This window comes from Bufo gargarizans, chromosome 6 (genome assembly GCF_014858855.1).
Source record: "Bufo gargarizans isolate SCDJY-AF-19 chromosome 6, ASM1485885v1, whole genome shotgun sequence".
Taxonomy (NCBI): domain Eukaryota; kingdom Metazoa; phylum Chordata; class Amphibia; order Anura; family Bufonidae; genus Bufo; species Bufo gargarizans.
In genome coordinates, this window is record NC_058085.1 from 317,778,602 (window position 1) to 317,801,093 (window position 22,492).

Sequence of the window (22,492 nt, forward strand, 5' to 3'; positions counted from 1 at the left end):
TCTGTTCCAGGGGAGGTGCGCTTTGAACTTGACCCTGCTATTCAACCAGTTCAATGTGCCCCACAGAATGTACCAATAGCTATTAAGCCACAGGACAAAGCACAACTGGACAAGTATGAAGCTGAGGGACATCTAACCTCAGTATCAGAACCCACGGATTGGATAAGCAACATGGTGGTTATCAGAAAGCCTGAAAAGATCAGAATCTGTATCAATCCCAAGTTCCTGAATATAGCCCTGAAGCGGTCACACTACCTAATGCCTACGCTCAATGACATTCTGTACAAACTTCCAAAAGCGCATATTTTCACACTAGTCGATGCAAGAGATGCCTTTTTACAGTGCAAACTAGATGAAAAAAGCAGTTACATGACCACTTTCTGGACTCCTTAGGGCAGAAAGAGATGGCTTAAACTTCCATTTGGGGTTTCCGTGGCACCAGAGGTCTACCAGCGTAAACAACATGAACTATTGAGTGGGCTTCATGGAATTGAGCCAATAGCTGATGACATTCTTATAGTTGGTTGTGGTAACACTGATGAAGAAGCTGAGTGGGACCATGACGAAAAGTTTATAGCGCTACTAGATCGTTGCAGACAGGTGATGCTGAAGCTTAGCGTGAAGAAATTGCAGTTCAAGGTGCAAGAAGTCCATTTCCAAGGCTTAAAAGCTGACCAGGACAAGATTAAAGCCAAAGCAGTACAGAGATTTATTGGATTTGTTACATACAGTTGCAAGAAAAAGTATGTGAACCCTTTGGAATGATATGGATTTCTGCACAAATTGGTCATAAAATGTGATCTGATCTTCATCTAAGTCACAACAATAGACAATCACAGTCTGCTTAAACTAATAACACACAAAGAATTAAATGTTACCATGTTTTTATTGAACACACCATGTAAAGATTCACAGTGCAGGTGGAAAAAGTATGTGAACCTTTGGATTTAATAACTGGTTGAACCTCCTTTGACAGCAATAACTTCAACCAAATGTTTCCTGTAGTTGCAGATCAGACGTGCACAACGGTCAGGAGTAATTCTTGACCATTCCTCTTTACAGAACTGTTTCTGTTCAGCAATATTCTTGGGATGTCTGGTGTGAATCGCTTTCTTGAGGTCATGACACAGCTTCTCAATTGGGTTGAGGTCAGACTCAGGACTCTGTATTTTCTTCTGTTTAAGCCATTCTGTTGTTGACTTACTTCTATGCTTTGGGTCGTTGTCCTGTTGCAACACCCATCTTCTGTTGAGCTTCAGCTGGTGGACAGATGGCCTTAAGTTCTCCTGCAAAATGTCTTGATAAACTTGGGAATTCATTTTTCCTTTGATGATAGCAATCCGTCCAGGCTCTTAAGCAGCAAAGCAGCCCCAAACCATGATGCCCCCACCACCATACTTCACAGTTGGGATGAGGTTTTGATGTTAGTGTGCTGTGCCTCTTTTTCTCCAAACATAGTGTTGTGTGTTTCTTCCAAACTCAACTTTGGTTTCATCTGTCCACAGAATATTTTGCCAGTACTGCTGTGGAACATCCAGGTGCTCTTGTGCAAACTGTAAACGTGCAGCAATGTTTTATTTGGATAGCAGTGGCTTCCTCTGTGGTATCCTCCCATGAAATCCATTCTTGTTTAGTGTTTTACATATCATAGATTCGCTAACAGGGATGTTAGCATATGCCAGAGACTTTTGTAAGTCTTTAGCTGACACTCTAGGATTCTTCTTCACCTCATTGAGCAGTCTGCTCTGTGCTCTTGCAGTCATCTTTACAGGACAGCCACTCCTAGGGAGAGTAGCAGCAGTGCTGAACTTTCTCCATTTTTTAGACAATTTGTCTTACCATGTACTGATGAACAGCAAGGCTGTTGGAGATACTTTTATAACCCTTTCCAACTTTATGCAAGTGAACAATTATTAATCGTAGGTCTTCTCAGAGCTCTTTTGTGCGAGGCATCATTCACATCAGGCAATGCTTCTTGTGAAGAGCAAACCCAGAACTGGTGTGTGTTTTTTAGAGGGTAGGGCAGCTGTAACCTACACTTCCAATCTCATCTCATTTCTGGTAACATTTAATTCTTTGTGTGTTATTAGTTTAAGCAGACTGTCTATTGTTGTGACTTAGATGAAGATCAGATCACATTTTATGACCAATTTGTGCAGAAATCCATATCATTCCATAGGGTTCACATACTTTTTCTTGCAACTGTATCTAGAAATATTCCTGCCACATTTATCTGAGCCGTGTGTGAGCCGTTAAGACGACTTGTGGACAGAGATGCTGTTTGGCACTGGCTTCCCAAACATGACCAGGCAATAGAGGATATCAAACGCTTGGTCACTTCTGCACCAGTGTTGAAATACTATGATGTCACTTAGCCTGTTGCCATACAAAGTGACTCTAGCAAAAATGGCCTGGGTTGTTGTCTTTTGCAGGAAGGTCAACCGGTTGAATATGCGTCCAGAGCTCTTTCACCAGCTGAGCGAAACTATGCTCAGATTGAGAAGGAATGTTTAAGTATTGTATTTTCATGCCAACGCTTCCATCATTATCTATATTGGCGGGACTCCATTACAGCTGAGACTGACCACAAACCTCTGATGCTTACATTGCAGCATTACAACCTCAAATGTTGTCTATAAGCCAGGAAGTGAAATGTATATCAGCGATGCTTTGAGCAGAGCTACGTTGGATAATGTGGCACCTGGAGGTGAGCACGAGCGTCAAACAATTTGTCAGCTGCAACAGGAACAAATTTTCTTTGCTGACATCAATTCAAGCCGACTATCTTAATGTCACTGCTCAGCGTCTGCAGCAACGCATACAACACACTGACGGTGACACAACGTTACAAGCTCTGAAATCTGTTGTCTTGAGTGGATGGCCAGATGATAAAGTAACAATTCCTGCAACTCTACGGAAATATTGGTCCACCAGCGATGAGATCAGCGTACAAAATGATATCTTGTACAAAGGCCCAAGGGTCATAGTTCCTAAATCACTGAGAGCGGAGATGTTATCACAAATGCACTCTAGCCACATTGGAGGTGAAGCATGCTACAGACAAGCTTGTGATACTCTTTACTGGCCTAACATGCAAGGTGAAATCAAAGATTTTGTCAGTTATTGTCACATCTGCAGTGAATATGCCCACTTCCAACAAAAATGAAACTATGATGTCGCACGAGATACCGACACGTCCATGGCAGATTATCAATATGAACTTATTCAACTACTCAGGCAAAGAATACCTGATATTAGTTGACCACTATTCAGACTTTTGGGAAATCGACCTTTCTTCCTGATTTGTCCACTGAAACCACAATTAAGCGGTGCAAGGCTCAGTTTGCCCGTTATGACCAACCAGATAAAGTGATCTCTGATAATGGCTCTCAGTTTTCAAGCTTGCAATTTAGAAGATTTGCAATGGAATGGGAGTTTGAGCACGTTACCTCTTCACCACGTCATCCACAGGCGAATGGCAAAGCTGAAGCTTTTGTAAAGATTGTTAAGAACTTATGCAAGAGAGCACACAGTTGTGAAAACTCCAACCGAAGGCATGGATAGTAGTCCGGCACAAAGACTGATGTCAAGGAGGCTGAAGACTTCCTTACCGGCAGCGAATAAGCTTCTGGAAACCTTGTGTTGCACAAGGTGTTACAGAAAAGCGAAAGTTTAAGAGACAGGGATCTGCCAGAGTTGATTGTTGGAGAACAAATCCGTATGAACCCTTACCTGGGGATCGAACAGGTCGTTTGGGTATTTGTTTGAAAAAAGTTGCACCACGCTTGTATCTAGTTGACGTTGATGCAACTCTCTTTCGTCGCAATCGTGTGGATTTACGAGTGGCAGAAAAACCTATGTTGCAATATCATTGATAAGCCAGTCTTGCTTGGTATAACAGGGACACATGTGCCCATTGACTGTGAGGAATGTACAAAGGTGGGGCCACAGACCAATGGTACTGGCAATCCTGAGCAAGCTAGTACATCTACCAGCAGCCACGCGCAGGACATGCCAGTAGGAGGTGATAAGAGCCCAGTAACCTATAAAGTATCAAATGCGTTATTGTTATCTCTCTTCAAAACTTACAATGTTCATTTATTAACACTAAAAGAGGGGAAGATGTTATGGATGCTATGTTGGTGCACCACTTCCTGTTTTCCTTTTGTGGCAGTTGCTTCTGTCTTTATGTTATGCTACCAACATGGCTCCTGTGCAGTAATCCCGCGTGCTGTGTTTATTTACATCACATGAAACAATGCTGATGACCTATCCAGAGGATAGATCATCAGTTTAAACAAACTGCAGAACCCCTTTAACTTGGTCATAGATGCACTAATACTGCACTGATTTTTGAGCGGTGATAATAAAAAAAAATCAGGAATTTCCCTTGCACTAGTCATGGCAAACCTAGTACTCTGTCTATTGAAAAACCACAAATACCAGCATGTCCTAACAACTGACAGGAATTGTATAAATTGCAAGCTACATGTCTTGGCACATGAAATTACACTTCCTCCTATGGCCACTAGATGGCGGCATATTACTATCATTGTATTAGCCAGTATCCAGTCTCCATCTTTCGGAGTGCCCTCTTTTAATCATGCAGTCACTTCTGCGGAATGCAGATTTCCCGTTTCCTTCATTTCTTTTTTTTTCAAAATGACCTCAGTGCAGCACTGGCAGCACAAACAAACACAATGTGCGTTATTTATTTCTCAATAAGTTCCCATTATCGGCTGCAAATGATTCATCCAATGACTGGAATAATTATTGACACGACACACAGGAACTGTCTCGGAGAGCGACTGACTCAAGGAGATGTCTGAGCAGCAACCGTTTCTTCCGCCGTCTTATAAGGTATTACTCAGGGGTTTTTAGGCAACAAGGTACAAACTGACTGTCAGGCTCGCAGGTTATCTGGGTCAGGGAGGTCTTAGGGCTGCATTCACACAGTTTTTATGCTGCTTTTCTACACTTTTTGTTGGAAGGGGTGTTTGGAGTTTTTTGCAGTAAAGATGCAGGGGTCTAGACGTTAGCTGAAAGTCTATGGGAAATACGAAATACAGAACACACAAGCGCAATTTTGCTCCTAGCATATTTTGTTCATTGGGTGAATTTTTTTTGTCTTTTTGTCTTCTTTTAAAAATAACGCAGCGCGCTAAAGCTCTTGGTGTTTTTCCAGGCATTTTGAAGCACCTCTATAGGGGAGTTAGAAAAAGCCTAGAAGTAAGACACCCTGGGTGCAAAACCGTATCATACAAGATGGGATTAGATACCGAGGCTTTGCAGACAGTATCACACACAATAGGCTTAGATACAGCAGCTCAGCAGACAGTATTGCACATGATAGGCTTAGATACAGAAGCTCAGCAGACAGTATCACACACGATAGGCTTAGATACAGCAGCTCAGCAGACAGTATCGCACACAATAGGCTTAGATACAGCAGCTGAGCAGACTGTATCACACACGATAGGCTTAGATACAGCAGCTGAGCAGACAGTATCACACACGATAGGCTTAGATACAGCAGCTCAGCAGACAGTATCACACATGGCAGGCTTCGGGTGCATTTACACACCCGTATGTATTTTGCGGTCTGCAAAACACGGATCTGCAAACAAAATCGATGATGTCTGTGTTGCATCCGTTTTTTTTTCGTGTGGACCCATTGTAACAATGCCTATCCTTGTTCGCATAACGGACAAGAATATGATATGTTCTATCTTTTTGCGGGACTGCAGAAGAGAAGTACGGATGTGCACAGCATACAGTTTGCTGTCCGTTTTTTTTTTGCTGACCTATAGAAATGAATGGGTCCATGTGTGAACCACAAAAAAGGTGGATTAGATACGGATCAAAAATACAGTTGTATGAATAGGGTCTTAGATACAGTAGCTCAGTAGAGACAATTATACATAATAAGCTTAGATACAGCAGTTCAGCAGACAGTATTACACATGAAAGGCTTAGATACAGCAGCTCAGTGGACTGTATTATACATAATAGGCTTAGATAAAGCAGCTCAGCAGACAGTATTACACATGATAGGTTTAGATACAGCAGCTCAGAAGACAATATTGCACATGATACAGTGGTTCGGCAGACAATATTACATATGATAGGCTTAGATACACCAGCTTGTCTATACATTTTCTACACCATTGGCAGCAGTTTGTGCCCAGCTGACAGACTGAATGCTGGTGTTGACTGTGGCCATTGTTTGGGAGCAGCTCGTGCGGTGTCTGTTCCAGGCCCCATTCTATGGAGCTCTTCTCCCATCATCACGTCGGATGGTGGAGTTGTAGGCCTCGGGGCACTCCATTGTAAACAGCCGTGTTTATCTTCACAGTAACACTTAAACTTGTTTGCGTAACTTATTATTATCATTTTATGTTCAGTTTTCTCTCCGCCTGCTCATTGTATCCTTCAATTTTAGAAATAACAACGCTACTTTCAAAGAGGACACAAGCTGTACATATAATCTGAAGAAAAACTTTTAAAAACTTTCCTACCGAAAAGGTAAAACTGTAAAGGTGCCCTACTGCCCTTTATCAACTTTTTAATACACTTTCATGACAGTCTGATCCCCCTGAACTCTAAATCCCCATCTGCCCTGCATACAGCCTCTTTTGTGAATGTTAGCATCCTAGCGGTCTCCACTAGATGGCGCTTACATTTGACAGATTCCTATGGCTCCCATTGAAAGGGAGCCTTAAGAACCTGTAAAACGCCACCTTGTGGTGACCACACCCCACCAGAATTTTAGCATCGCAGATGTGGCCGATTGCAGGGATTCAGAACTGGGCATGGGGAACACAGACATGACAACAGCAGAACCACAACAGAGATCAAGGATGCATTCTAGAGAGAAGCAACTCTCTGCCTGGTCAATGACAACACTTCCTGGTCCTGTGCTCCGATGAGGCATGATAACCATCAGAACCCTTCTTTTCATTTTGAAGCACAAGATTGAATCAGTTGTACTGTGGCCATCTGCCGGAGGACGTCGACAAGTGTTGCCATAGGTCAGGGATGGCCAACTTGCAGCTCTCCAGCTGTTTTGAAACTAAAATTCCCACCATGCCTTGCTGTAGGCTGATAGCTGTAGGCAGTCTGGGAATGCTGGGAGTTGTAGTTGTGCAACAGCTGGAGAACCGCATGTTGACCATCCCTGCCATAGGTACACAAGATCTTCTAAAGATAATTTAATATGCAACTTCTGAAAGTTCTCTTTCAAGATGTTATTGAAATAAAAATAATACCTATACATTTTATAATGTTTATCATTTGTGTTCACAAACAGCGATGGCTATTTTTTTATGACTTATGACATTTTAAAAAATTTTCCCCAAATGATATGCTCTAATAATTTTATACATAATTTCCTGAAAAATACAATCTCAAAAATCAAGTTGTTACCTTGAAATAAATGTAGGCATTTAATTTAGTAGAAATCATACAGACACAAAAATAGTTTAAAAACAACAAAAAAACAATATATTAGCATTCAGCATCCAAATGACCCCAGGTATCTACTACAAACCTGGGAACCTGAAGGACACGAAGCAAAAAACAATATCATTCAGAGATCTATGAATACACCATTTTATCTCTGACACTGCTTTTACTATTAGGGCCGCTTCACACGAGCGGATGCCGTGCGTGGCATCCGCTCCGTGAAAGAGTGCCAAGACCCGCTGCAGACTGCAGAGGCACGGAGCGGTAACATGACTGTTAATGCTCCGTGCCTCTCTGTGATCTCTTTACTACGAAATCACAGTTGTCACTGTGATTTCGTAGTAAAGAGATCACAGAGAGGCACGGAGCATTAACAGTCATGTTACCGCTCCGTGCCTCTGCAGTCTGCAGCGGGTCTTGGCACTCTTTCACGGAGCGGATGCCACGCAAGGCATCCGCTCGTGTGAAGCGGCCCTTAGGGTTTTTTTTTTTTTTTTTACCATATTTGAAGTCTTCAAAAAAAATAAAAATTGTGGTGAAAGAAAAATGGATGCAGCCTACAGCCATGAATTACAGTGCGGGGACTTCAAAAAAGAAATTTTATTTAAAACATTATTCATTGTTCTCAGCTCCGTCAATAAGTCATTGTCAGTTATTTCTCAGCTTAATGTTAGCTTCACAGGCACAAAAATATTCCATTATTCCACCATTCTCGTAATTTGACAAAACCTGGTGACAAAACAATCATTTGTGACCCATGTTAATCTGTTCAGATAGTTGTAAAATTTTGTTAAACGAATGTCCGAGAATTTTTTTAAATCTTTGGTAAATTTCTGGAAAATTGTTGTTTGACTATGGCCGCTTCCATGGATAGATTAATTTAAAATTATGGTCAGTGCTCGGTAATATTCTATTCTGTGATATTTTGAGAATTTTCATTAGAATATGCTAAAAAAAAAATATATATATATATAAAAAGGATTAAAAAAAAATAGGACTACAGATACAGGGAAACAGCAGTAATAAATTATTTATTTCCTTATTTAATTGCTTACCAAGTGCAAAGATAAATCAGGTAGCACTGTTTTTAATGTATTCGGTGGCTGCCACTGTCATTTTTGTTGGAAAAAATTCTAAAAAATAAGAAAAGATTTCTTAAAGGGGTTGTCCAAAATGCACCCTGTGAAAGAATCCATACTCAACTGCTCCATTCCACCCTTGATTTTCCTCACTGGCCTTCTGGTTCCCGTCTGTCCCCTTCCGCACAAGCAGGGTTACGTGCGCCGCTGCAGCCAGTGACTGGCCTCAGAGGTGATTTGGCCCCAAACAGGTCATCACTGCTGGGTCACTTGCCTTCAGGTAAATGATAAAATACAGGGATAAACTATTTGCAAAAATATATCGAAAGGGGAGTAGCTAATTTACATATATTTATGTGTAGGGCTATGTCATATTCTTCACCATTTAAAAAAGATTTTTTAAATTTCGAAATGATTGCATAAAATCGAATTGAACATCATAAAATGTTTATGTAAATTACAGGGTTTTTTGTGCATGTTATATGTCGTTTCAGTCTATAGATTTTATTTGAAATTACAGAAAATTTGAATTTCTTAGAATTTTTGGAAATCTGTAAAAACCTTCAGTATCTTAAGGCCATGAAGTTCTTTCCGTGAAGTGCCAAAGTAGAGAACTTTGTCTGGGTGTCTTAATGGTAGCTGTGGGTGGGGCAGATTAGATAACATTAATAACGCTGCTTTACAGATCACTGGATAAACCTTGCCTGGAGCTGCGCTGACAAATAAATCAGTAGCTTCTAAAATTCCACATTTTATGTAAAATCTATTCCTATTAGTCATTACAGTATTCTGTTACATTGACTGCACTTTCACTCTTCAGCAGTAAATAATCCCTCGCAGATGTTATTTCTATTGAAATTCTTAAATGTATTCAATTTTTAATTGTTATAATAATTTAAGGCTACTTTTAATCAGCGTTTTTGCTGTCTGGTTTTGAGAACTCGCATGGGATCTCAAAACCATGGAAAAATGCTTCTGTTATAATACAACCGGCTGCATCCGTTCAGAACGGATCAGGTTGTATTATATAAAAAATGAAGAAACCAGATCCAACACTAAAACCAGTGTCAATGGGCGCCAGATCCTTTTCTTTTGTGTCCAAAAAACCCTGAATCTGCGCCATTGACTTACATGGTTTTTAGTGCCGGATCAGGCTTGTTCAGTTTCCCATGTTGCACACAAAAATGTTGCTTGAAGCGGTTTTGTGTCCGGCATGGGAATGCAACAAACCGGAACAGAATGCATTCTGGTGCACTCCATTCCGGTTTGTTGAGTTTTGTCCCCATTGACAATGAATGGGGACAAAACAGAAGTGTTGTGTTGCGGTTTTGAGGCCCTGTGGCCGATCTAAAAAAAACAGACAGAACAATGCAGATGTGAAAGTAGCCTAACTGGTATATACTGTATTTATGTATATTCTGACACTTTTTTATATTGCCATCTACTGACAGGGACTTATTTGGGACTTTACTACTTTACTATAGCAGGCTTGGGAGCCTTCAGAAGTCCCCAAACAGCTCCTGTAATCTTGTTGGGGGGAGGGGGTTAGGAGGAGTGTTAGATGATCAGAATGAGCACTCCCCCCAACCACTCAGACGCTGTGGTCACAAATGACCACGCCATCTGAAGGAAAATATGGCCATGACTGGAGTTGCCTATGATCATGGATGTGCTGCATAACAGAGCAGTCACCTGCCGGCTATGGCACCCATTTAGCTCCTCAATGGGCACCATGTTTAAAGTCTCAAGAGATTAACTGGAGGAGCTTTTACTGGATATTATAATTGTAATTATCTTCATTTTACAGGCCAGAGTAATTGCAGCTCATGGGTTCACATCACTACCCAGCAGAGGCATTGCTAGCATACAGGGCAGGGTATATGCCGAACACCACTTGCAACTATATAGAAGTTGAAACGTATGGTAGTGCAAGGAGCCACAGCACCTGTTATTTTACAATGCGGGAACTACGGACAGAATATCATCTTCCCAGCAGAGATGGCACAATGACATCACTGCATCAGTCTATCTGTGCCAGGCCACTAATTGTAAATGCCAGAAGAGGGCTCAATTTAGGTGGGTATAAAAGTTTTTATTTTTTATTTTTTTATCCAAAACCATTTTTATTTTGTTGGTGGCACAGACCACTGTTTGGCACTCAGAAGAATTATTACTTTTTAAGGGGGCATTATTACTTTTTAGTGTGCAGTTGAAGGACATTATTACTTTCAACAGAGCATTATATATATATATATTTATTTATTATAAAAAATAAAAATTTGTCTATAAAAAATTGTTGTCTGTGATTTTTTAATAAGTTGTCCAGAAAAAAAATGAACCTGGCAACTTTCTGCACGTCTGCACCCCCTGCAGCTACACCCTTGGTGGCAATGGCAGCATAACATCAGCATTACAGATTTATCTACTTGATTTTCCTCAAATATATACTATCTAGCTTAGCAAGAAGGACACAGATTGTCCCCACTTACAACTGAAAAAAATGTCATATTTGTTGGGATCTGACGCTGTACAGACTGGTGTCTAGTGAGGGTCCCATGAGATGATGGCATCAAGCTCATGCTATGTAAATATGCGCAGGGCTCCCTTTTTCACTATTACCAACATTCACATTCTGCTCTTCTCTCCTGCGTGGGATGTTGAGGTGCACCAAGCTCCTGAGATGGTGAAGATGATGGCTCCATATTGATATTGCTATGGGACCTCCTCTGTTGTGATCATTATATGATCCATTGTCTTTTATGACTGGTATTTGCCCATTACCCCAAATATGTAGTAAAAAAATACATAGCCCACCACCTGAAGTAGAGTAGTGGGTAGTGAAAAATGAATACCATTGATGGACACTACACTCAACCAACACCACATCCCCAAACCTGACTGACATGGCGGATAACGATGATAGCTTTCATTTAGCTACATGCTTATGGAAGATATGATAGACTTACATCAGTTGTGGGCTGTTGCAATCAGGTGCAATCCAATGGGCCATGATCGGATGCAACCCCACAAAGTGCAATCATTGTATTGCATTATTGTCTCATGGGTGGACCTGACCCCTGGGCCTGGAGTGTGGAAATGGATGATGAAAATGTTTATTATTATTTATTGTTGTTATTATTATTATTATTTATAATTTTTATATATTTTTTTTACCCGGGTCTGTTAGAGTCATTGGCATAAAAATAACGTGAATTTATAGCAGAAGTCCCGCGGGCAGACATAATTCTGCTTTATATCTCTCTCTGGAGTCAGGAATGTAACCCGTCCTGCAGGCCGGCTCTTGTGTTTTCCTTGAAGTTTACTTACAGTTACTCAGGTGACATAACTTTTGGTAATTTGCAGCACCTGGCTGACAGTAAAAAAAAAAATATTAAGAGCAATGCCAGCAATTAGAAAAAAATATATATTTAAACAACATTGCATAGTTAAAAAAAATATGGCTGTAGAAATAGTGTAATTGGATGCTTAGGGGTCGGGCCTAATTTACAGGAAACAATATTTGTTCCAATGTTATTCATTATATTAAGAAGTACAATGAAATAATAATGATGATGATGAGGGTTATCATGTGGTAACACTGCAAGTCCAGAAAGTTTTCAATTGAGAATGATGGGGAAAATACCATTAGGATATGCTAGGTAATTAGGGCTGAATATATGCGGTGCTTTGCCTTGTTTTGGTGGTTTTTAACACATTTTCCTATCAATGACTGCATGAAAAATACACAAAGTCTCGAAACTGCAGAAAGAATGCTATAAAAAACACACAAAAAAAATACATATGGGGAAAAACTCATTACATTGCCCTAGCCCATTACCCATGAGTGGCTTGTTGGTACCCAGCACTCAGGGAACTGACCTCACCGACTCACACACTTATCCCATTATCACCTATGATGCCCTTTATTTAAAAATCAGTTTAGCGTGTGAAAAACACTTAAACAATTGCAATAGATCTGCACAGTATGAGTAAGGCCTAGCAGTGTGTAAACATTTTTGTCTTCAAATTTTCTATGGTTCATGGATTTCTACTTATGTTGGTGTTTATAAAAGAATATAATGTGAAATAATAAAATAATTTAAATGAAATAAAAAAAAGAAAATAAACCATCAAGTTCATCAGGCGGAGAGTAACTGTAAAAGAATTGTCCTTATGTCCTTATCTATAACTATTTTCAGAATTTAGTTTTTATGTAAGAACTTCTTTGTGAGCAGGACACTAAATGAGTCATGCTGCATGCAAAGAAATTATAGACTGGCATCAGTAAAATGTTACCTACCTTTTTTTTTTTTTATGATGGCGAGAAAAAAAATCTATCTTTTTTTAAAATCTGAAATCATATAAGGTCTTGCAAGTCCTGCAAAAAAAAAAAAATATCATTATAGAAATCTAATACATAAACAAATGGAATATTGCTAAATCAAATTATAATAGTAATAACAAAATAACAAGATAAAATTCAATAGCTAATAATGAGAATGCACATATTAAAGAAAAAATAGCAATAGTAATAATAAAATAATTAAAAATAGAATATTTTTGCATTTACAAATACAATATAAAAGAATAACACATAAAACATGAATAATAAAATTATTAAATAAATAGTAACAATAACAACAATAACTAAAAGTCCTAAGTAATACTATTCAGTGATCAGAAAGCTGTTTTGCTTTGTGATGGAAGAGGATTAGAAAAATACTGGTATATGCATTGCTGGAAGCGAGGAAAGCTGTTCCTCCAGGTATAGGTTCGGCTTTGAACACTGTCATCTATGAGATTTGGACTAATAAAAAAATTATAATAAAAAAAGCAAAAAGCGGTATTTAACAAACAGAGAACAAGCTCCACGCCTGCTTTATTCCAGGGTTCATTTGCAGGCTGCTCTTTCACACCTTTTACAGTAGTATCGCTCTAGGTGAAGAACTTTTCAAGAAGTGTAAAAGTTTTCTCCAAACTAGTAAACTTTTCTTGACTTGTACTTGGCCTTTAGCTAAACATGAATAATCGCAGCTCATCAGAAAGGCTGATTTGATTCTCTTTTCAATGATTAGATCGGTATTTTATAAGCTGCAATATGTTTTATATAGTTTATTTTGTAGAGTACTGTTTTATTTTATATATATATATATATATATATATATATATATATTACTACTATTATTATTATTAGTAGTATTTCAAGATGACAGATATTTCTACCATCCCCTCAGATTGTAGAAGTAGCCTGTGTGGAAGCCCTCTTTTTATGCTAAATCACAGGAATTATGAATTATTATATTCTTACAATCTACAATGTGAGGGTAAAATTTTGACATGAAATCACTAAATGCTACCCTGTAATCACACAAAAATAACTTTTATTACTATTTCTATTCTTGGCGTCTTTCCATATTTCCAATAATTTAATTTAATCAACTTGAGGATGGGTGTAACCGCGATGAGAGTAGATTGGGTAACAAGTCTGTTTGTCAACAATCACATTGGTGCAGGTATCCACATGTTGGCGAATGCTTGAGACGTTTGGAGTCCCTGGGATGTCTCGAGCCTTTGCTTGCTGTCAGGGAAAGGCAGCATAGGTGGATAGCTAGAGACCAACTACGATTCAGCCGTCCCCGAAGCGATGCATAACAAACAAAGCTATGAGCATATCCACCTCTATTCTCTATTGTCACAGCATAGGTCGTAACCACAGTAAAATTCTTCACCTCAAGAACAATCGGTGACCGCAACTGTCATAACAATTCAGCTGCTCAAAGAACAAGTTGCTTGTTAACTATTTTTCTGCCTCAAATACTTGGAAACCATTAAAAATAAATGAACCAAAAATATAGTTTGTTTGGTTTTGTCTTTTGGAAAAAACAACAACACTTTAGTAGCATCTTATGTTGTCTGCCTATCGATTATTGCTCCTTATGACATTCTTCTCACAGGGAGAGACATTTGTCCAATGAGAGATTATTTTAGGCCTTGTTTACATGATGTGGATTTGGTGCAATTTTTGCAATGTGGACACGTGACAGAAACCGGGATTAGATTTTAAAAAAAGGAATCTAAATGGTTAGAATCCAATCCTGGTTTCAGCTTACAAAAGAATTAGAATAAAAACTAGTGGTATCAAAAATGCAATGTGTGCCGCTAAAAATAATAATAATATTTACTATTATGTATGTAAAAAAAAAAAAAAAAAACACAAATTTATATCTTAGGCCAAGTTCACATCACTGATTAGCTTTCTGTTCTCCGTCGGAAGAAAAAAAAAAACCGGATCCGTTATTTTGAGCATCAGCGTTTTGTCACTTCCATCAGAGCTCAGTTATTTTTTACAGGAGTCCTGCAAAAAGTTATTTTCCTCCCAACAAAAATTGATCTCTGATAGAAGTGACACAAACTGATAGAAACTGATTATAATGCTCAAAATAAGCCCTCTTGCACACGACCGTATGGCTTTTTCAGTATTTTCCGGTCCGTTTTTAAAGGATCAGTTTTTCCGGGTTTTTGCTTCAATAGTGTTTCCGTTTCCATTCCGTTTTGCCGTTCCATTTTTCCATTTGGTTTCCGTTTGTGATCCGTTTTTTGCGGATCGCAAACAGAAACTGAAACATACAATAATGTTTAAACAGTAAGTACATAAAAAAAATTGGGCTGGGCATAAAATTTTCAATAGATGGTTCCGCAAAAACGGAACGGATACGGAAGACATACTGATGCATTCCGTATGCATTCAGGTTTTTTTTGCGGAACCATTGACTTAAATGGAGCCATGGAACATGATTTGCGGGCAATAATAGGACATGTTCTATCTTTCAACGGAACGGAAATACGGAATGCATACGGAGTACCTTCAGTTGTTTTTGTGGAACCATTGAAGTGAATTGTTCCGCATACGGACAGCAAACAGAACACAAAAAAAATGGAACGGAAACGGAAAAAAAAAAATTATTTTTATTTTTATTTCTGTTCTTCTGATGGAACAGAAGAATGGAAAGCCAAACAGTGATGTGAACCCAGACTTATCTGTTTCCCCACATGACCTTAGAATTGATTTATTACAAACTAATTGATAGATATGACATCCAGGATATTTGTGCCAATAACTCATTTTAGCTTGGTCCAAAAAAATTCTAAGAATTCCTGTAAAGACTGATTGGAGAATATTTAACCACCTGGGGGGAGGGGTTAATTCCCTATAAATATTTGGCAATAATTTGCTCAGTGTGTATGTTTTGTGGACTTTACTGACTGTCATACTGTTCATTACTGACTGTAGGTTACTTTTCATGTTACATTTCAAATTTCTTAATAAAAATGTTTTAGTTTTTTTTTATTTCTTTCTTAATTCTTTAAAAAGTAAGGTTCTCTTAATCAATATTTGTTCCTGTATCCCTTACAGAGGGTCAATAGCCTTGTAACAGTCATACATAAAAGCCTACAAAATGTGTTTGGTTTGTATAGCTCCATCATTGTAGATCATTTGAGGATTTTTTTTTTATTCTTTTGTTTTTTTAGTGTAACACTGTACCATCTTGAGCTTTCCTAATCCCTTCAAAGCTACCAAAATATTGAAACTGAATTACCTTGAAAGCCCAGTTTGGCCATACAATCCCACCAAAAAGCTAGTCCTGCTACACTATGTTTTTTACTTTAAAAGAACAGGTAGGGAAAACAAAACAGAACATTTCTATGTTAATGAAGGTGTCCTTTTAAGGTTGGCCGTCATTTACATGCCAATATCCAGAGCTCTTTTATGTGATTAATCTGTTGATACCTGTCTAAACTAAAATTACTTGTGACAACAAAGCAAAAACCATTGTCTGTATACAAAGGTGCAGCGTGACATCACTTTGTGATGGACAGTCCAGGTGAATTAGCCCCCAAGTTAACTGACGGAATGGAATGTGCGCTTTCAACACCCATCGTCCAGTTTGGGAGGTAAACTGTAGAAACAATCCTGTTAGTGGCCAATAATTTCTGTTATAGTTTTTTTGTAGCGTTTTTGTAGCGTTTCTAAGACAAAGACAGATTGCCAAGTAACATTTTTTTTAACTCATTTACTTACTATTAAAAATTCTATTAAATAAAGATAAAAATTTACAATCAAAAAATAAATTAATCAATAAGTTGGTTTCGAGGAAGACAAATGTAAGTAAGCTAAAATTTCACAGTGCAAGCTTTTTTTTATCATGCAACTTAAGAAATAATGACATATTTTGTTTCTACATTAATTTATAACATTTTGTATAAAATGTAATCCACAGAAAAACAAACAAATAAAGAGTTAAAAATATGAAATGGTAAATATAAAAATAAAATAAAAACACCAAATCACAAGTGACTTTGTTCATGGCTTGTCTTGGCCTATTTACGAGTAACCTTTTTAGGAGCCACCTGAACACACTTCAGCTGAACTGCATGTGACTATAGATCACTTGCAATAAAAATAAGCCAGGAGCTATTGTCCCACTCCCTGGGGCAACCTCACTTTTTGTTTTTGTGTATCTCAACATCACGTGACCATCTGCCAGCTGGATATTACCATTGGTCGTCATCTCGTAGTCTCCCAACTAAACAACATTTACGATAATTATATTATTTCCCAACAATTCGTTCTCTAAATTAATCTATAGATATACAATACGTTGCCAAAGGAAAAGTTTTTTTTACTATTAAAAACATAGAGCAACACCATGATGTAGGAGTCCAAAATACTAAACAAACTCCCATAAAATGAATAAGTTAAATAATTCCTATTAGGGAAACACTATTTCTCTGTAGATCATTTTGTTTTTTAAATGGCATTAATACATCCAAAAAAGTATAATTTTTTTCAAATATTGGAATGTTGTAAAACAATACTGTTTTCCATTTTATGCTTTATGACCATAGCAACTTCACCGATACAAAAACAGACATCTTTGATGGTTGACACAAATGACAATTTGTCAAAATCTAACTTGAAATTTCATATATGTGTAAAAAATATGATATATGGAAAAATTGTTAAAATTAATAAAGTGGAAAGCATGCAAACATATGCGGAATCATGTGAAATATGGGGTTATTGTCTAAACATGTGCACCCATGGAAAATGATTATATGATTTATGGCTTACGTGTAATAGTTTCAGAGTGAGGGTCTCCAAAAAGAGCTTTTGATATCTGACCTCTGAGTACCAATGTCTTCTTGGTCGCTGACACTCTGGGGTTAATCTGTTAAACTGGAGAGGTCAGGAGGAAGGGATCAGAGGTCAACAGTACAAACCTTTGCCCCAGGTGGTTGCATCATAACTTATCATACACATCTTGTCTTTACAGGTGTTCCTTTTCTTTATCTCTAACTTTTTTTTAACTTTAGAACTCGTTTCTGTGTCTTGTCTCCATTAACCTGGCCATAGACAGGTTTTCGAACTGTTCTACAATTAAGATGATTGGGTACAAAGACAATTGGGTACGTGAAAAACAATTTTTTTACAAAAACTTGGTTGGAGATATTTTAAAGTTTTATCTATAGTCTATGTGTGGTGATGACCATCTACTCGACACCAAATTCAGATATTTTGTATAATTTAATTAGGAAAAAAATAAGAATATGCACTTAACCGATTCTGTCAGGGAACTATGGAGTCTAAGGGCTCATGCACACTGATATCATGGCTCAATTGATGTCACATTATAGCATTTTTCTCCCCTACACACACTGTTTTTAGAAGAAAATACCTTCACAATAGGGTATCAATCTGAAGGACCATATGGTAGCACATATTCCACCATCTTTGCTCCATAGTACATCTGCACGAGCACTTAAAGGAGTATTCCAGTATTTTACTATTGATGACCTACCCACAGGATAGGTCATCAATATCTGTTCAGTGGGAGGATCTGACAACTTGCACCCCTGATGATTAGCTCTTTCAGAGTAGCTCTAGAACCGTAAGTCGGCACCAGAACTACACAGATCTGTCCATTGTGCAGTAGACAGAGCTGGTAACTCACTTCACTTCAATACCAATATGCTACTCCCAATAACTTTGAGCTACTGTGAAACAGCTAATCAGCGCGCCCACCATTATTAAAATCCTGGAATAGCCTTGGAAAAGCTCAATATAAATGAAAAAGTATACAGGGGAACATTTATTAAGAAGAGCGTTTTAGACGCCGGTCTTAATAAAACCCTAACCGGTGGTGGATCTGCCAAAGTTATGAAGAGGCGTTAGTCTGGCTTACATTTAGACCTTTTTGTACGGCTAAAACAGGTGAAGAAAATGCTAAATCAGATGGGCATGGGAGCACGCCCTCTTCCCCGTCCACCTTGCGTGAGCAGGAAAAAGTCGTATTTCAGTATAATAAGTGACCCCCTTAATCTGGTACAGCATTAAACATGGATATGTGAAGGTTTCTATCTGACATTAGGTCACTGACTATCAGCTATGACTTTGTCTTTTCAAATTTCACTTTTTGAGTAAAAATATAAGATTTCACAGAAGAGAGATCGATATTTGAAAGTTGAATTGTATGGTGAATGTGGATAAACATAAGAGTGCCAAACCACCACACACTGTCAGGAGAGATTGTTCGGTGCAGGGTTTGATAACGAAGAGATACAGTTAAAATCAACTTAAAGTGTTTGTCCTATCTGGATTTTATGGCATATCCACCTCTGGAATAATAACAACAAGGCCCTGTCAGGCACCTATGGTGTTCCTTTATGGCATATTCTGTGGATATGCTTTAAATATCCACAGAGGACAACCACTTTTATAATGCCAACAGTTTTGGGTAACTATTGGATATTATTTTTACATGATTATTAGCAAGAATACCAACATGTGACTGATATTTGTAGAACTTGGATCGTTTGAGTTGGATTTTTACAGTTTATCAATTACTGTTGGGTTTGGTGTCCGTTGCAGAAACATTGAGGTCATCACTTCAATGGACCAATATGTTATAGGAGGTGGTAGATGATTTATAGGTTTTCCTTTACCCAAACCAAAAATTCTAATTGTTGCCCTAGCGAAGTACCCTGGCTATGGCAGAGTGGCTAGCTGACACCCTTCTTGGGCATTCAGCAACCCCCTTGCTACACTCCAGACTTTCTCAAATCCTTTTGATCAACAAGATGATAACTACGTACATGACTGATGTAAAAGGAATTGTGGGCACAAAGTGATTTTTTAAGGATTTCTGTTCACTATACTTTAGGGCCTGGGGAAGCAACCCATTGATTGCTTTGAAAGGTCAATAAATGTTGGGTCCCAATTGGATCAGTGGTAGCATCAGTGACAACTTTCAACTTCACCTGTGTCCTCTTTGGATCAATTTGAAAACTACCATCAAAAACATATCCTACAGTTTACCCTCACAGACCACAGCGCATGTTAGTATACAGACAGCAGGCTTCCAGCATTCCTGTGCCATCATGTAGAGTACTCAGGCTACAGAGTGGAAGAGACCTGTAGCATGCCCTAGTGTGTGCCATGTGGGGACAGAGGGGAATTTTTTTGATTTTTTTTTTACATAGAGTTAGGCACTATTACTTTGTGGAGAACTTTGGGAAATACATGAGACCGCTATTCATGTTGGGGGCACTGTGAGGAACGTCTGTTTTAGCAGAATTATTTTGGGTGGACTATGTGGGCACTAAAGATGTTCGGAAACCTTTTGAAGTCCAAGTTTGCCACAGTTATTTTGGTGGATATTATCGGTACTCTTACTGTTAGGGATACTTTGATTGGCAATATGGAAACTGATTCTGCAGTACTGCATTTGGGAGCACTGGGCAAGACAGAAGGTATGGTATTAGGGGTCATAACAGGAGGACACTGTTAGGGCACCAAAATGGGGCGTGTGAGTTGTGGCTGAAAGAAACATCATGGCTGACTAGGCTGAATAATGATGAGAAAAGAAAATGTCTATAATAAGAGGTTACCTCCTTTGAGTCACTAGAAGTAATTGTGCAATGTGTCTGTGATTGTTGATTCAGTGCTATATTCTCCTATATGTTCTGTAGAACTGAAAGGAAAATGGGTGGGTTATCTGGGACGGAGCAAGGCAGCATCATTTGTAAAGATGTATGACTCCTAAAAACAGAAAATGTCACAAATTTTAGCGCAAATCAATGCCTACTCATAGCACAGGTAATTATTTTATTTTCTTTCGGACAGCCCAAGATGAGCCACATTTATTAAGAGATGGGCACCACTTAATATATGTCTTGCATTTTACTCCAACGTATTTTAGTTTAAGCATTGCATATGAAATACCTTTCTTAAAAAAATCACTCCCAATATCTTTTAAAGGGGTTGTTCAGTAGGTCAGGATAGGTCATCAATATCTAATTGCTAGGGTTCCCACACCCAGCACCCGGCAATAATTTGTTTCGAGAGGTATCGGCACTTGTTTGAGTGCTACTTCCGCTTCATAATTATCTGCACATCTTCTCACTTGTAGCGGCGGCACAGTGTAATTACAGGATTCAAGTGAATGGGACATGCAGTTGGAATCACACTACGCCACCTATACAAGTGAAACAATGCCCAGATAATTATGAAAAGGGAGTAGTGCTCAAATGAGTGCCGCTACCTGTTAAAACAGCTGATTGGCAAGTTCCTGGAGTCAGACCAGCACTAATCTGATATTGATGACTTACACATCAATATTTACCCACTGCCCAACCCCTTTAAGATCCTAGCAATACCCCTCATACCATGTCCTCCATGGTCAAACCATTTCCCCCTTGGCCCTATCAAAAGTAACAACAGTAGATCTCTAAAGTTGCCTACCTTTTGTATAGAGTTTTTTTTCTACATAGACATTATAAATACAACTTTGTTTCTAAAAAGCATTTGGGCTATTTCAAAAATAAAAAATTCATCCCTCTTTTCTTCGTCTAGGATAAATTGGCTTTTTGGACCAGGATGCAATTCTACAAAGTATCAAAGTAAAAAAAAATCTCACTTCAAAGATTCAAGAGGGAAAGGGAGTGACAATGCTTCTGGGCATCACAAATTGGCACCCAGGGCAGTTTTCACTTTTTTTACCCTTTAGGTGGGGACACTGATGTAGCAAAAGATATAGCTTTAGAGAAAACAATGACAGATATCTATGGGAATGAACTCAAGATTGACTTTAGTTATACTTCCCAGAATCCTTTCTAACCAACTTTTTTTTTGTTTTGTGATAAAAGTAATTATCACCCATGATTTAGTTGCCTCCATAAATACCACACATGACGACCCATTTTACTCATAGCTTCCATCAGATAGACAGAAAAGATTAGGGAAGACTTTGTGTTAACTCGAAAAATATTTTTGAACTGAGTTTATCAGTAATGTTGCAGGTATTTGTGGTCGGAAGACAGTGGCGTCCAATAACCAGCAGATGGGGGAGAGGAGAATATTGTTCTGTATTTTCTGTATTGGGCACAAAGTAATCATTATGCAGCACATTGTGAACTGTGGGGATAAAAAAAAAAAAAAAAGTTCTATGAGCACAGACATACTAAATTGCACAAAAATTAAATGTTGGTTAATTTATTTTAATTTTTTTGTGACTACTTTGAAGTTTGCATTCATATGTTTTTATTTCACTGAGCAAAATTATGGAAAAATACAAAAGACCGAACTTGAAAGGAAATCTGGTGTAAATGATTAAAAAAATGGAATCATAATAAAAAAATATTAATTATAAAAAATAAAATATAATAGTGAATAAATAAAATTATGTGCAGTTGTTAATGCAGTTGTCCAGGATTAGAAAAACATGTCTGCCTTCTTTCGAAAACTGCACCACCCCTGTCCATGGGTTGTGTCTGGTATTGCAGCTTGGCTCTACTGGAGTAAATGGAAAGCACTGCAATACTGCACACAAGTTGTGGACTGGTGTGGTGCTATTCTTGGAAGAAAACAGCCGTGTTTTTCTAATGCTGGA

The 22,492-nt window shown here is 38.3% G+C and overlaps 1 long non-coding RNA gene across 1 annotated transcript; it reads left to right on the forward strand.

Annotated features, from left to right (window-relative positions):
• Positions 1–4,677: 4,677 nt before the first annotated feature.
• Positions 4,678–10,752, forward strand: LOC122941439. Its single transcript, XR_006390449.1, has 3 exons — positions 4,678–4,860; positions 6,443–6,525; positions 10,351–10,752. It is a non-coding gene; the product is annotated as an uncharacterized LOC122941439 (long non-coding RNA).
• Positions 10,753–22,492: the final 11,740 nt, after the last annotated feature.